Source organism: Bombus impatiens, unplaced genomic scaffold (assembly GCF_000188095.3).
Source record: "Bombus impatiens unplaced genomic scaffold, BIMP_2.2 scf_0945, whole genome shotgun sequence".
Lineage (NCBI taxonomy): Eukaryota > Metazoa > Arthropoda > Insecta > Hymenoptera > Apidae > Bombus > Bombus impatiens.
In genome coordinates this window covers 29,674-40,992 of record NT_177364.1, presented here as the reverse complement: position 1 = coordinate 40,992, position 11,319 = coordinate 29,674, and the positions used below count along the sequence as shown (strand labels likewise).

At 40.9% G+C, this 11,319-nt stretch overlaps 1 protein-coding gene across 1 annotated transcript in view; it reads right to left on the bottom strand.

The window, feature by feature from the left end:
* Positions 1 to 3,702, bottom strand: part of LOC100742684 (GATA-binding factor C-like) — a gene marked incomplete at its 3' end in the record, with an annotated part of 75,339 nt that extends 71,637 nt beyond the window's left edge. The window contains exon 1 of the mRNA XM_033323396.1: positions 3,624 to 3,702. The remainder of the gene's footprint in view (positions 1 to 3,623) is intronic.
* Positions 3,703 to 11,319: the final 7,617 nt, after the last annotated feature.

Genomic DNA, 11,319 nt, shown 5'->3' with positions numbered 1-11,319 from the left:
GCCGCTGTTCAGTCGGTTCTTTTTTCCACGACTCGCGTACCACGAAGGGGTACACGCCAGATAGTCGAGTCTATCTGTGGCCCTCTCGTCGCGGCAACCCCTACCGGTCCGCCAGAGAAACGCGCATCCCGTATGTGGGGACAGGAACGTGACTGGACGCGTGGGAAGGGGTAATTGGAAGTACAAAGAGAATAGACACGGATAACCGATGTCTCCATTAAGCGTTCGCCGATTGCGGCCTGCACGCTCCACTACGCTCCCTCTTTCGCCGCGCTGGCTGAATTCGATCAGCGGTAATTGTACAACTCGCGGCCAACGCTTCTCTCGCAGCGAGTCGTCTTCGTTCTTTTCCCTTCCCTCGCTTCTTCTTTTTCCTCTCTTTTGGTCCCTGGTCGACTCGTGGGTCGTTTTAATGAAATCGCGTTCGAGGATTTGTTTCCCATCCTCGCGCGGCTTTTTCCTCCGACACGCGGATCCACCGTGTGCGTTTTCCATCGCTGCAGGAGACTGAATTTATTTCTTGTCGGCGAATTTGTTTCTTGTCGCGGGACGAGCGGAAGAACGCAGCTTAAGCCGCGTTTCTACCGAATCAACAGCCGAGCAACTGGTTCCAAAACGCTTTCGACGAACGACAACTCGCGCAAACGTTTCGAAGCAACGCAATTCCACCAACGTTTGCATTTTCTTCCGATTCCTGGACTGCGTTTGTTTCCAGCGACAGGTCATCAACGTTCGAAGCTGAGCTCGGGACGACCGAAGAAAAACTTGCTCCTTGCACCTGCGGTGTTTGCTGTTTTCCTTGTCGACGACGACGAAAGAAGAACCGAGAAGCGCGAGTTTCAACAAATTTACATTGCCAGAGATTCGCGCGTATGCGAAGCGGCACTTGTTAAAAGATGGACATCTTGGAAACTTCGCGGAACGTCGACGCAAAATCAAAGTGGCCGCGTTGTTTCTCCCAGCAACGATAATAATTTCCCACTTTTCTTGCATCTGTACCGCCCCGAACGGAAATAGTGGACGAGCGACGACACGCTCGTCGAGCCAACGAGAACACGAAGAAACTCGAACAAACGTTCGACCTTCTCGGGAAACACGAAACAGCGACACAAAGTTGCTGGTCGTCGCCTCGGTGGGGATGCGGCTTTAGACTATTTTAGGGCCGACCTATATAGCGGCGTTATCCTGTCGCGAGATCGCAGGATCTTCGACATCTTTTGCCACGACTCCTCTAGCACCTACCTTTCGACGAAATCTCTTTCTCCCACTGGAATATCGAGATGAAAGACGAGTTTTTCCCTCGTCTTTGAAAACACTACGCGTGTTTGACAGTTTAGCCGTTGTAGCATCGGATACTATCTCGGCTCTTATCAGGGTAAAAGTGGAGAGGATCGGGGCAAAGGCGGTTAAGGGAACACGACACCGGACAGAGGAAAACGGAAAATCGCAACGTGCAAGAGGAAGAGGGGTAGAGTTGGAAGGCATCGATGTTTACGGGGCTTAACGCGACCAGACATTGTCGAAACAGGTTAGCAACAATGCGCTTGTATTACGCGGCTCTCGTTATATCGGCGCCAACTCTTTTTGTTGGCAAGGATTAAGCAGGATCCTTCGCAGCGGGGGTGCACATCTCAGTTTTAACCGGAGAAAAGTGGAGCCGCCCACTTCCATTCTCCACAATACCTGAGACAATGCGTCCTCCTTGCTGTAAAAGCTTCTGCACGCAGGGTTTCGCGATCCTGTCACGGGATAACGCGTTCCTCGCGACCAACCTTTCACCGGATTCCAGTTTTCTTTCCTTTCTGCTCTCTATTTCGTGCTTTTTGTTCGGGTCGTGGTAAAAAGAAATCACACGGTGTTACTTTAACTACAAAATACGCTGTATGCCTTAAGGTTAAGCCAACAGTTTCTCTTCGGACCGGATCCGTTTCGTTTCATAATTTCAATAGCGAGCGACGTATCCGATGTATCGGAACAAGCAGAGAATAGTAAATTTCGCAAAGATTTAACTCTTCGTGACGTTGCAAGCGGACTCTTAAATTTGGGAAACTTTGAAAAATCTCTTAACGGGGTGTTCTGAATTAGAATGTTCTAAAACAGCGTCCTTTTGTGGTTTTGTTTTAGGAATGAAGTTATTGAATTTTGAGGTATGGTTTTATATATACTTAACGAATAGAAAAAAATTTTTGTTTAAACTAAAAAAAGGAATTGTAACAGATTTCTAAGCCCATTTCATGGGCAGCGATAAAAGATTAGATTGTTATATATTTTTCTTCTGGATGAACTACAAAAGGGCAGAAAATAGTGTGAAATTAAAAATTTTGGCGGGTTTAAAGAAAAAATGTGTTTTATAAAAAGAAAAAATAAACTTGATGGTACTCTAACAATTATTTAAATAATCTTTTCGACGAACTTTTTCAGTTCATCGAGAAGAAACATATATAATAATTTAATCCTTTTTTGGATTTTCGTTTCGGTCAAAAATTACGAGCTGCATTTTTCACGCCGATCGAAAGCTGCAGCGCATGAAACAGACTTAGAAATCTGTTACAATCTTCTTTTTTACTTTTAAAAAAATTCTTTCGTATTCGTTGAACATATATAAAACCATACCTCAAAGTTCAATAACTTCGTTTCTTTCTTTCGCCTCTAAAAAAAATCACAAAAGGACGCTGTTTTAGAACATTCTAATCCAGGACACCCTCTTAAACGTGTAACTGGAAAGCTACAACGTAGCAAAAGCTCCGATAAGCGCAGTAAAACCTCAGTAGTACGGATAACAGGAAAAGTTCTGTTAGTGTTCGTTAACCACATAACAAAATTACAGAAAAATTTTGATGATATATTAGGTTGTCCTAAAAGTGTCTTTCTTCTACAGACACGCCTTTTACAATGACGCATATTTATGCAAACATGAAACCTAATCTGTCGAACATTGTGATCTTTATTTTCATCGAACAAAATGGATCATACGTAATTCGATAAAACAATTTAAAACGACAAATGTGCGTCCATTAATTCCTTCTAAAACGAAAGACGCTTTTCGGATGACCTAATAAATCTACTCAAGTTTCGTTAATTACTTAATCGGTTGAAAATTCGATTAACAGCTCCCGCGATATTTACGCTTCCGTTCACTTCGTTCGTTCTTAAAATTTCCATAAAGAAACTTGTGTTAAAGTTGGAATAACACGGCACTGGAACAACCGTGTCGCAAAATTTCGTCAGGTTTTCCGAGAGCTTAGCGCGGTAACGAAATGCAGCGTAGACCGTTTCAAATGCAACGACTCGGTTAGGCTAGCGGAAATACGCTTGACCATGGCTGGTCAATTTGAAAAACGCTCAGCCACGCGCGCGGTAATTAGACGCGAGCAGGAAGTAAGCTCGAGGCGAGCTGCGTGTGTTCCCGTGCGATTGTCAAACCGACTAATTGCTGTGTGACGACACCAATCACCGTGCACGATGTCTGTTGTTCGACACTTTTCCTTCTTCTCGACTAGGGAAACGTTACGGCGCGAGTTTACACCGCATTAGCATAAAGCAGCGCGTGTCGCCTCGATTAAACTGGATTCGACGCGGCGGTATAGATAAGCGAAAGCAAAAGAGGAGGACGAGAGACTCACCGTTGCGGCTCAGGTGTCCCCGAATCGGGCTGAATGCACCTGCATGGTCGAGGTATCACGGCTCCGTGATCGGCATCTGCAAGCAAACGATATTCGATATTATTACGTGCCTGCAGGATCGTTTGAATATCATCGACTTATGCTCGCAATTTCCTCCTAAGCGGAAACCGTCAGCCGCGTACCGTCTTCGTTAACGAATCGATCCCTCGCCTTACTTTTGGATCGTAATCTGCATTAAAGCGGATTGGATTTGCGGAGATAGTCGAATAGAGAAACAGAGAGAGAGAGAGAGATATCTAAGAGAAGCCATCGCTAGGAACGTCGTGGAGGTACGAAAAAGGCTCGGTGCCCGGCTCGTTTGGCGGCTAGATATCCGCGAAAAGAAAACGTCCGTGGAGCCTGGAGTTGCATCCTGTTATCGCGCCGCGCTTCCACCCCTCCCGTCGATCACGAAATTGCCCAAAGCGTTGCAATAAGCTATAAAGATACCGTGTTGGATACTGAGCCGTGCACGCGAGCCCTTCCTTATAAAGATATGTGTATCCTGCATCGAGAATAATTATATAGAGGAGGCCGGTGCACCGTCCGTGAACCGGCAGATTCGTAGCGTAGATGCACCCTCGATGCAACGTATTCCTGTACTTTTTTTTTCTCTCTCTTCGTTTCATTCTTTTTTCTACTCTGCCTTTCTTTTTCTTCCTCTCTTCGCTCGCGCTTCTCCAACTTACGCGTGGACGTTTCTTTTTTTCCTCTTTTTCTTCTTTTCTAACCCCGAAGCTTGCACTGGATTTGTGGAAATTGAAATTCGTTAATTCGTTAAACGCGGAGGAAACGGGCTTCCGGTATAGCCACGTGCATCGCTATGGGACGTTCGTTTCATCGAGGGAACAAACGGACACGGATGGAGGAAGACGAACAGGTCTGGAAACGAGGACGAAATCAAAGGGACACGGTGGAGCGAAGCGCGAGAAGGAGAAACACGATTCGTTGAATGCTATCTATATTATCCGGCAGAGCAAGGGTTCAGCCCGGTCGCGGTGTTTGGCGTAGATCGAGATTATCTGCAGCGGTATCTGAGGCCGCGGTCGCCGAAAAGCAAAGGGTGGAGAGGGTTGAAAAGAGAGACAGAGGGCGAGATTATCGCCAGATACGTTTGTGAGCACGCACGTTTGCTCTCCAAATCTAATGTGACGTCTGCGTCACGTAGCTCTCCTCCTATTCGGTCCTTCCATTTCCCTCGGCCTCACACGACCAACCCCTATGTGGTAATCGTGGCGAATACACCGTTCAAATGTCGTGCGCGACCAGCTTTCTCCGCATGTGGGATCGGTAGGTTTTAAACGATCGTTGCATCTCCATCTTCCAAGGTAAATGTAAAACCTTGGTAAATATAGCGGTTCGTCAAAGTATTCGTACATTTGTGCACATCTTTTAGCAACACGTTGCGTGCGTTGTACGAAACATTCGTTGTACGAATTGAATTGGTATCGTAATAAAAAGATATTCAAATATCAATCGTGGTAAAATGGTAAAACATCAATATTGGAAAAATGTGAAACGTGTTGGGAAATGTACAGGCGAGTTGTTAGATATTTAGTACATGTTAGGTGTGTGGGAGGAAACATTTTCGAATTTTATTAGTATCGTAATAAAAAGATATTCAATTATCAATAGTGGTAAAATGGTAAAATGGTAAAACGTCAATATTGGTAAAATGTGAAACCTGTCGAGAAATGTACAGACGAGTTACTAGATATTTAGTGCAACATGTTAGGCGTGTTGCAGGAAACATTTTGGAATTTCATTAATATCCTAATGACATTCAACTATTAATCGTGGTAAAATGGTAAAGTAGTAACATTAATATTCGTAAAATGTGAAACCTGTCGAGAAATATACAGACGAGTTACTAGATATTTAGTACGTGTTAGGTGTGTGGGAGGAAACATTTTCGAATTTTATTAGTATCGTAATGACATTCAACTATCAATAATGGTAAAATGGTAAAATGGTAAAATGGTAAAATGGTAAAACATCAATATTAGAAAAATGTGAAACGTGTCGGGAAATATACAGACGAGTTACTAGATTTTTGATATAACGTGTTAGGTATGTTGCAGGAAACATTTTGGAATTTCATTAATGTCGTAATGACATTCAACTATCAATCGTGGTAAAATGGTAAAGTAGTAACATCAATATTGGTAAAATGTGAAACCTGTCGGGAAATGTATAGACGAGTTGCTAGATATTTAGTGTTAGGTGTGTGGGAGGAAACATTTTGGAATTTTATTGGTATCGTAATGACATTCATCTATCAATTATGATAAAATGGTAAAATGGTAAAATGGTAAAACATCAACATTGGTAAAATGTGAAACGTGTCGGGAAATGTACAGACGAGTTACTAAATATTTAGTACAATATGTTAGGTGTGTTGCAGGAGACATTTTGGAATTTCATTAGTATCGTAATGATATTCAACTATCAATCGTGGTTATATCGGTAAAATGTGAAACGAGTGGGAAAATATATAAACGAGTTAAGCATTACAACTACATACACAGGTGTTTCGTAATCTCTTGGGGACCCGCCTTGGCCATGGATTTTCCAGAAGGAAACCATTGAATAAGTTCCTGTAAACGCAACGCCCAATGTGACCTTGTTTTCCAGTTACAGTTTCTTCTTTAAGAAGCTACAGTCGTGTCACAATGCCATTCGTACAGCCTTTAAAGCTAATAATTTTTCAAAAATTAGATCAAGCAATTGGATCGAACGATTTGAGTTTTTTGGCCGAAAAGACTAGTTCATTGAATAACGCGTAAAAAATATTTAGAGAAAATTGACATAGATAGGAACGGAGCTAGCAAACTTCAGCTTGCTACGACTTTCTTACTTGTTTAAAAATCGAATACTTTCGTGACTGACTGTATATCCGCATACTTTCTCAGGACGTGTCGAAAACGACCTCCTTACATCCGAGCACAAACCTGGAGACGTTTTACCATCGACCGTCTTACCCTTTTCATTCCTCAGGGTATTATCCTAATTTCCTGAGAGGCCTGTTCAATTCTTTCGAAAGTTATTTCTACGCTGTTAACGAGCAAATTACTGCATCTTGAAATTTCCTATAGCTCGAAAACAAAGTCGAATAGGACGTACGTTCATTTTCTTTTTATTCGTTTTATTTCTTATTAGTTGAATGTCATTACGATATTAATGAAATTCCAAAATGTTTCCTGCAACACACCTAACACGTTAGACTAAATGTGTAGTAACTCTTCTGTACATTTCCCGACAGGTTTTACATTTTACCAATATTGACGTTTTACCATTTTACCATTTTACCACGATTGATAGTTGAATATCTTTTTATTACGATATTAATGAAATTCCAAAATGTTTCTCGCAACACACCTAACACGTTATACTAAAAATCCAGTAACTCGTCTGTACATTTCCCGACAGGTTTTACATTTTACCAATATTGACGTTTTACCATTTTACCATTTTACCACGATTGATAGTTGAATATTTTTTATTACGATATTAATGAAATTCCAAAATGTTTCCTGCAACACACCTAACACGTTAGACTAAATATGTAGTAACTCGTCGATACATTTCCCGACACTTTTCACATTTATAGAATTCACCCCGATGCTACACGACACTCTGTACATTTTGCAGAGATCGCCAAGTGTGTTAACGAGCGATCATCCACGATGACATTAAGACGTCTCGATATTCAATAGGGTCGTTTTAAAAATTTTTAATTTACATGCTTAACGCGAGTCTATTCCTACTGTATACTAATTTTTTACTATACAGACTGAGTCATCCAAGAGTCGTAGACAGAAATATTTCCAATGCTATCATTTATCATGGGACAATGTTTCGGATAAAAGTTGAATGGCTTCAAGGGGGGGCACGTTTCCACGTAACGACGTTAGTTGTATAGGTGTGCGCGTAAAGGTCACGCGGAGGGTACATTCCCTTTTTTCAATGGAATCGACGAGGAAAGACGCGAGACATTAATTTTACATTTGTTCCTCTTACCTTTCGTGCGATAAATTTTACAAACTAAAAATCAAAATATCTACCGAACCAATAATTTTTCGACTTAAATAGCCTTGATCATTTTCTGCTGAGAATCTCGAGTTCCATCGATTAATATATTTAAAGACTGTACTTCGCGTGATCTTTATCCAACGTCAAAACGTGTCCCTTCTGAAGCCATTCAACTTTCACCTGAAACATTTTCTCAGACAATTAACGATAAATAATTATTGAAAATATTTCAGCTGAAACTTTCAGATGACTCAGTCTGCGTATAAATTTACAGCAAACTTCTTGCAACTTGCACGCATATCTTCAAACTGACTTTAAATTTTGCCAATACAATAGTCTGATAACAATGGCAGAGAAATATGAAAATGTTTCACGCGCTTGACAATTTGCTACGCAAAATGTACGAATACTTTTGTTAGCTATGATATTTTTGGCATACGTGAAACATTTACTGCGTTGAGGATGTGACGAGATTGGAAAGTTACAAAAGTGCCGAGACTCAAGGTGCTCCTTAATCTCTCTACTGTTTCGATCCATGGAAACTATGGGTAAATGGTAGATTTGGGAAAACACTGAGTGCATCTTAAAGCAACACGATCAGCCTCTTTAATCGCGGTCAAATCCGGGCCCGTTACCTGAAAGTAGAGCGGATTTTGAAGGCCGGAAGGGAGCCCGACGAGATTTGCCAGCTGGCACCTGACTACCTAGCCTCGTTCTTCCTCCGTTTCGATGGAACAAATTGCGTTAACGACCCGACGATGATAATCGTTTACAAAGCCAGCCACTCTACGTCCTTGCTTATCTATTTATTTTACTTATTTACCAATTTACGTGCATTAGTACCAATAATTTTTCGACTTAAATAGCCTTGATCATTTTCTGCTGAGAATCTCGAGTTCCATCGATTAATATATTTAAAGACTGTACTTCGCGTGATCTTTATCCAACGTCAAAACGTGTCCCTTCTGAAGCCATTCAACTTTCACCTGAAACATTTTCTCAGACAATTAACGATAAATAATTATTGAAAATATTTCAGCTGAAACTTTCAGATGACTCAGTCTGCGTATAAATTTACAGCAAACTTCTTGCAACTTGCACGCATATCTTCAAACTGACTTTAAATTTTGCCAATACAATAGTCTGATAACAATGGCAGAGAAATATGAAAATGTTTCACGCGCTTGACAATTTGCTACGCAAAATGTACGAATACTTTTGTTAGCTATGATATTTTTGGCATACGTGAAACATTTACTGCGTTGAGGATGTGACGAGATTGGAAAGTTACAAAAGTGCCGAGACTCAAGGTGCTCCTTAATCTCTCTACTGTTTCGATCCATGGAAACTATGGGTAAATGGTAGATTTGGGAAAACACTGAGTGCATCTTAAAGCAACACGATCAGCCTCTTTAATCGCGGTCAAATCCGGGCCCGTTACCTGAAAGTAGAGCGGATTTTGAAGGCCGGAAGGGAGCCCGACGAGATTTGCCAGCTGGCACCTGACTACCTAGCCTCGTTCTTCCTCCGTTTCGATGGAACAAATTGCGTTAACGACCCGACGATGATAATCGTTTACAAAGCCAGCCACTCTACGTCCTTGCTTATCTATTTATTTTACTTATTTACCAATTTACGTGCATTAGTCTGCTGTTACAAAAAGATAGAAAAATCAACTGTTACGTTAAATACGTCGGTAAGAGAAGAAACAAGAAACAGCGATATGAATTTATCTATCTGTTTTATCCTAAAATTGGTGCAAACCAGGTGAGGAAGATGTCAACCTTCTATTTGTAATTTAATTTGCGATTTAAATCTTGGAATATTCTTCCGTTTTAATTGACTGAAATTTCAATAATAAATAGCATTGCAGAATTTCACTTATTTACCAATTTACGTGCATTAGCCTGCTGTTACAAAAAATAGAAAAATCAACTGTTACGTTAAATACGTCGGTAAGAGAAGAAACAAGAAACAGCGATATGAATTTATCTATCTGTTTTATCCTAAAATTGGTGCAAACCAGGTGAGGAAGATGTCAACCTTCTATTTGTAATTTAATTTGCGATTTAAATCTTGGAATATTCTTCCGTTTTAATTGACTGAAATTTCCATAATAAATGGCATTGCAGAATGGTTTATTTCGAAAGCGACGCAGGTCCATTTCCCGTAATCTGTATAGTCTGTCGAAACAGTCGAGCTTCAATAATCGAAACCAGGTGATATTGAAATTTAGTAACAGTGTTTTGGTTCTTCCGCTCCTATTTATAAACGAAAGTAGATTGAAGCATAAAACGTAGATTTTCAGCGATTAAAGTTTAACGAATGCTACTCACTAATTTCGAAAGTAGCGTGTAAGTCTGTTCGCGTCCTTGAAAACAGATATTGGTCTAATTAATCGTCGAAAATACTATTTGTGTAATGAATTCACGTTTGCTTAAACGCATTGCAGGGACGTGGTCGAGCTAAGTAGACGTCGTCAGGATTTTTCGGTCGATGGAAACGCGAACGCTTGAACATTTCGAAATCGAGGAAAACGCACTCAAACCGCGTCTGTTTCATTCGTCCCATTTATTGTCGAAATTTCGATCGACTAGAACAAACAAAAATATTCCAACGCTTGAACCGTAAATCGTGACTAACAATCTAAAAATTCGCGTCAACGTACGTGTGAATTTTCCCAAAAAAATAAACCTACACCGCTTTCCATATGACAACTCATCAAGCGTCAAATAACCGCAAAACTGATCGTCCGAACTTATTTATAAGAAAAAGCAGACAGAAGATCGACTCGGTCTGAAATACCATTTACTTACGTAATTGCACATTCTGCTGACGGACTAAGTCTGACATCAGTCACGAAGCCGAGAACATGGAAGACCGGACTATTGCGTAAAGAACGCGAACGACCATTGAAACGAACAAGCCCAAGTTGTCGAAGTTCCATAAAGAATTTTTTCAGCGAAGGCATTTCCCAAAATCTCAGGCCATCGAAAGCCACGTTCGAGACACTCGGTCGCCTCCGATGACTGAGAATTGTCAAACACGTAGAAATTTTGACATTACTACGAGACGTTATCATCGAGTGGCACTTGCGTACGTGAGAATGAAAGTCGATTTACAATGGAAAATGACGAATAAAATCGCATTATCAAAATCGTCGTGTATCTTGTTCTATCGAAACGTCTCAGGACAATCACCGATTTCGCCAAACTGTTAAGTAGATGATATTATTATTATTATTTATTTTAGCCGGTGCCTTTCGGCTTTGGACGACTTCCAGATTACATCTCTTACATTGTCTTTACTTATAAGTGGATGATACATTTATACTGTACGGGAAGGACGTCCAGGTCTCAATTGAGACAAAAGCGATTAAAAGCGGTCAGAAGTTATTTAAAAGCCGTTAGAAGCGATTAGAATCATCGGAAGAAAAGAAAGGAGCAAACGAGATTTTAAACTGTTTGCTCTTCCAAATCTTCTCTATACCTTAACACAAACTCATCCCTTTCTGTCCGATAGTAAACTCATTCCTCGAGATACTATGAATTGGTTACTTGTGTCACGTACCCACGTGCACGTTAACGATGCAAAAATTCGCGCCACAGCCAAGTACAGGTTCGTC